Raw genomic sequence first — 6,084 nt, 5'->3', positions numbered from 1 at the left:
AACAAATACTGGTCAATGTTTACATTTTGATTCCTTTACCTATACCATATTAGAGTCCGAATGAAGCTAACTGTGTGCGTTTATAGCTTAATTGGGAATGAAATAACATTTGGAGCAAGGTATACAACACTCACTCTCACGCCTTCCTCTGTGAAAACTCTCTCTGAGGTATGTGTGCATTTACTATTATACTTTTTTTAAATTAGGAAATATTCAGACATAGAAAACATCCGAATAGACATTTTTCAGGAAGTATAAGTGCTATCTCTTATCTGGGGCATATAACTTAAAATAAAGAAAGGTCTCTTTTGTATGCATTGAATGTCTAAAATTTTGAAAGACAAGACCTGGGGAGAAAGGCTCAGTAAAGTGTTTTCCATACAAGCCCCAAGACCTGAGTTCAATCTCCAGCATTAGGTAAGGTTTGTTTGTTTGTTTGTTTGTTTTTCATCTCAGCACTGGGAAGGCAAAGATAGGTAGACCCCTGGGGCTCATTGACCAGTCAGCCTAGCCTTATTGGAGGAACTAATCACACTAACAAATATACATAAGACAATATTAAGTACTGGCAAACTTGCTGAACAGATAGTGTGCTATGATAAAATGTCTATTTTCATAAATTACCATTCCTAAGTATTTCACAAAGGGAAAGACAAACATGTCCACAAATGGATTTGTGTACATGGTAGCTAATAGCTTTATTCAGAAGAGCCTAGGCTAGAAATGATGCCAAACTCTACCAACATGAACATGTCCGAATAAAGTTAGTTTAGTTTCAACCATGAGATGGCACGTTTCTGACCAATGAAAAAGAATTTGGGTCAGGAAGAAAAGGCGAGTGCATCGCAAGTACGATGAGTGACCTCAGTCAGACATGAGGAGGCATGTGCTTCATGTGACTATTTGTGTAATGTTCTGTAAAGGAGGGTTCTCAACAATGGTGTTAGCAGTTCCCTGTTTGCCTGGGCCCCAGTTTAGGTGCAATTAACTAGAAAAGGTGGTACATGAAAGTAATGCATGCTTCTTTGGTTTAGCTGTATTAGTGTTCATGCAGGTATATGTACTCACAAAAATGAACAGCAGTGAACTCTAACACTAGTACACATGACTTCATTTAAAGCGCTCCTTAATAAAGTTGACTTTAAAAAATGTTTATGGACTCTCATTGCTAAGATCACAGGAGCGTCTATTTAAAACCACACAGAGCAGCCCTAGCACCTATACTGTCACAAGAGGATAATGCCACCTGTTCATGCTATTGAGATACTATAACAACTCACAGAATAGCCCAGTGCTGTGTGGTTAATATTCTTAGACTCTCATCACTTTAGAGCTGGACTCTTGATGTTCATACTGGTGGATACTGGCGGTCTGCAACCTTTGGACCAATGAGACAAAGCAGAAAGAATGCTGCTTGAGAGCCAAGCCTGACTGATCTGAGTCCAGTCTCTAGGAAGCTTTAAAAGTTACTCCTACTGTTGTTCTTCCTATGGGGTTGCCATCCCCTTCAGCTCCTTCAGTCCTTGCCCTAACTGTCCCATAGAGGTCTGTGACCTCAGTCCAATGTTTAGCTGTGAGTATCTGCATCTGACTCAGTCAGCTGCTGGTAGAGCCTCTCAGAGGACAGCCATGCTAGGCTCTTGTCTGTAAATACAACAGGGAGGGTGGCTGGAAGGGGCAACATTCGGAATGTAAATAAATAAAATAATTTAATAAAAAGATAACTCCTATTACTTTAATTAAGAGAATACATTGAAAAAGCTCACAGGCCCCATAAACAAGGAAAGGGGTCACCAAGCCAAACTTTCTGACATCACTCAAAAGACACCAGAAATGTGAGGACCAGAAGAGTAGACCAGGCACTGCATGAGCACTAATCAAGAACCCTGACTACTCAAGAACCGCTACCACCTCGCAAGGCTGTAAGACTCAGCCAGCCAAGCGCCGACCTTCATCTTGACCCACAAAATGTGACTGTAATTAAGAAGTTGTTCTAACACTTAGTATTGTACAGTTCTAGTTAACTCCAGACTCATTAAAGGCTGTTCTCTTTCTCCTGCTTCCCACATTCTTCCTTTTCAATAGTTTCTTTCTCTGATATGTCAATCTATCAATACTTGTCTGTGCATTAATTTTTCTACTCATGGGATTAAGAAAGGATAAATATCTGAAAGACTCGCAAAGGCCCATCCTCACTTGTTACATCAAATCCATGATGGAACAAATGAAGAGAGTTGTCAAGTCAGTGCTACCAGCATCCCTGGTTCCCACCACTGAGCCTGTGTGGTGAATGGATGCTCACCTCATGTAAGCTAAAGTACAGACCATCCGCAGTACAACTGACCCCCAAATAAATGATCTCAAGTTTTCTGTGGATGTTTAGATAACTCCTACTCCGTGAAAGGCAACCTCTCTGAAATGCTGAATTGCTATTTGTAATCACAGGTAAGATGTTGGGTGCATCTGAAGGAAAATATTTGCTGAAATGTTGGATGTCAGCTGACCTCAGCATCTGTGTTGATACATTATGATAAATATAAAATACTGATACTTCACTTTGTGGCTCTGGAACTTTGCTTAGCTACAAAATGCCAGCTGTCCCCGAGGCTCCAATTGCTTACTACTCAAGAACACAGTCTGAGTACAAGAGAGAAAAGAGGACCGTGCGCAAGCTGGTAGCAAATCCCAGGGGAGAGTGCAGATCTGAGAGCTGTTGAGACTAATCCAAATGCCTTTCGGATCACAAGACCTCCATTCGTCATCACTTCTAAGCATATTCTTGCAGAATCACGGTTTTGCTGATTGTTTGGTGTTTATAATAATAACCTATGTGCCTACGGTCCGAATAATCAAGGCCAAAGGCTAATACTTTAACAATCCACCTATGCCATTAGGGTTATCTAATTATGCTACTTCCTGAATAAAAGGCTATCATGGTTACTTAATGTAAGTTATTTACAATGGCCTAAAAACTTGGCCATTACCTTTGTACTATCAACATCTTTTACTTGATGCTGTTGCCGGTCCCAAGTCACGGGGACCTTTACTAAGCATTTGCTATATGGTGTACTATATACCATATTTTTAGATGCACTATTTTACCTGAATTAATATTCATAATAGCCCCAAGAAAGACATAGTGTTGTCATTTTATACATGAAGCCCCAGAAATTGTGTGACTTGGCCAAAGTGACCTGAATACAGAGTATTGGAGTCAAATAGTTAAGTCTCTGTATATCAACTTCAGTCCCGGGATGTGTATCTTCAAACCAGATAACCAATTGCTTGATTGCTACGTTTACGGAATGACTAACAGGCACGTGAAATGTAACGGAATAAATAATCTGAAGCAGAAGTTCTCAGTTTTCCCATTTATCCTCCTTACTCCAACCTCGGCCAATGGCTATATCTAGTTGTTGAGGCAGAAGCGTGTCATCTTTCCTCACCTTTAGTTTCTCAACAGTGGCTACCCAGTTCTGCCGGTTTTCATTGTCAAGGTCTTCATGGTCTTCATCTGAGCCACCTCCATAACCCCACTCACAACAAAAGCATCATCTCTGCACACAGAGGCCACAATGGAGTCTATATAAACTCATCACTCACTTACAACACACCCCACACAGTGATCTCCTCACATTACACACACCATGACAGCCAGATTCCTGGCAGGAACAAGCAAAGAGTGGCAGCCTGCCAGTTTTCAGTCTCCCAGTGCAGGTTTTTTTTTTTCCCCCAGTTTTGCAATTGTTGCTGCTATTGTTTTAGGGAAGGGAGGGAACCCAGGCAGAGTCACGTCAGTCGCCACCTGTGCTCTGCATTAGATCCCTCTCTTGCTTGTCAGTTGGCTTATTTCCTTCTATGCAAATCCTCTCCCTCTGCCCCCCTCCCCCCCCCCCCCCCCGCATGTCTCCTCACCCTAACATAAGCGACAGACTATTCCAGGGTGTTTCGTTTGGATGCGTCTGGAAACTGCGCGTCGATGTCTTCGACACACTTTGTGTTTGTCTCATTGTGTTGTCCAGACTGGTCTCAAGTGTCTGAGCTTCATACGATCCTCCACCTCAGCACTGGGAGTTACGTGCACTGCAGGTCCTGGGGACACATGGTTTTCACTTATGAAAGTGAAGCTGCGCTTAATCACATTCTGCATTCATTGTTTCACGCAGCGTCATGAAGATGAGTCTATGTAATGGTTCCATACACTGTCTATCTGGTAACTGCTCTCCAGGATGCTGGTGCATCCACTATTTGACAGTTTAGCCTTAGAGGGATGGTCAGCCAGGTCAGATTGGTTCCCACTCTCCAACTCACAAATAGTAAATATCTCAACCTTGTGTGGGTGTCACTTAGTCAGTGATATTGATGTGTAATCTTGCATATTTAACTGGAAACTGCACTGCCAAATGGCTCCAATAAAATATTCATAATGAGACAGTGATTGTCACAATGGGATAGCTAAGAGCTGTGGGTGTGTCCCATACAAGATGAGACCATGTCAAGTAAGATACAATGGCACTTCTTTTAGAGTGAGATAATATGATATCCAAGTGAAAATAAAGAGATGCGTGAATAGTATATTAAAACCAAAATAAATAAAATGTCTAGAATAATATTAATGGCTCCTCCTATAAAATATACAGTTTTGCTAGAGCAACAAATGTTGACAAAAATTAGACACACATATATACATATGTCCGTAAAGAAAATGTTACATATTAAAATTATGAATAATCTAAGAAATTAAGAATAAATTATAAAATATTAGCCCCAAAATTTAGGTAATTACTTGGAAATTTAAAAATATGGAACTTTTTAAAATTTTTGTAATTATATTTATGTACAGAAAACTTAGTGTACATTTAACCCAATTTAGTGGCGAGTTCTTTAGCTTTTGTCTTTTCCAACTTAGCAATGCGAGCCACAGACTTAGGACCCAGGACGTTGCCTTCCCAGTGGCGACAGATCTCGTCAAATCTATCATTATAATTGGTCCTAATACCTAACAGCTTCCACCAGCTTGGCCAGAGCACCCTTGTCTTCCAAATTAACCTGTGTGAATTCAACAGTGGTGCGTGTCTTCCTGTGAGCCAGGTGTCCCAGCCTGGCCTTTCCTTTGATGACGCTGTAGGGCACCCCCATCTTTCGACATGGGGCAGGCAGGAAAACCACTAGCTCAATGGGGTCTACATCATGGGCAATCACCACCAGCTGAGCCTTCTTGTTCTCCACCAAGGTGGTGACTGTATTGCCTCCTGCTCAGAGGACAGGTGGTCTCTCAATTGGGATATCCCCTTTGCCAGCAGCTTTCTTCTCAGCACGGGCCAGGAGCCTTTGCTTCTTCTCTTGCTTTGTCTCTGGCCTGTTCTTGTGGGCAAGCTTAAGCAGCTGAGTAGCTGTTTGCATGTCCAGGGCCTGGGTGAACTGGTTAATGACAGGAGGTACTTTGAGCTGCTTATAGAGGATGGCTCTTGGCCGCTGCAGCCTGATGTAGCGGGGCCATTTGACGAAGCGTGTTAGATCTCTTTTGGGCTGGATGTCCTGCCCAATGCCGAAGTTCTCGGGCCTTTTCTCAAACAAAGGGTTGACCACCTTTTTGGCCTCCTATTTACTGATGACAGTGGGGGCCAGGGCCACCTTCTTCCCCTTGGCCTGTTTTCCTTTGGGCATCTTCATCGGCTGGTGAAGAGAGTGGAACATTTCTAAAAAGAAATTTGATCAAGAAGATCTTAAAACTAAAATTTTAACTCCATAATAAGCAGTGAAAAAGGAGAAAGTCTCACCTGTCAATGAGTGAGATGAGTCCTCTGAGCCGGCAATAACAGGTTCATAGTGCCTGCCTTGTTTTTCATGATGGAAATAGACATTTTAGAATGTAGTATCTATCTAGAAATACTTTTACAAGTTAGGAGAAGAAAAAGTATGGAGCTAAAACGTCATTTTAACCAAAAGAGAAAACAAAAAAACAAAAACCCGGTAGAACAAGAAATTAATTCAAAGAGTAGTATTTAAAAAACAACAACATGAAGTACATGATCTATTGCAAACTTGAGTATGTCAATAAGGGAATTTAATTATATAGATGAC

At 41.5% G+C, this 6,084-nt stretch overlaps 1 pseudogene; it reads right to left on the bottom strand.

Moving 5' to 3' along the window:
- On the bottom strand, positions 4,820-5,686 carry Gm8964 (predicted gene 8964; annotated as a pseudogene).

This window comes from Mus musculus, chromosome 1, assembly GCF_000001635.26.
Source record: "Mus musculus strain C57BL/6J chromosome 1, GRCm38.p6 C57BL/6J".
NCBI lineage: Eukaryota > Metazoa > Chordata > Mammalia > Rodentia > Muridae > Mus > Mus musculus.
The sequence above is the reverse complement of the archived record's forward strand: the minus strand, read 5'-3'. Positions and strand labels throughout refer to the sequence as shown.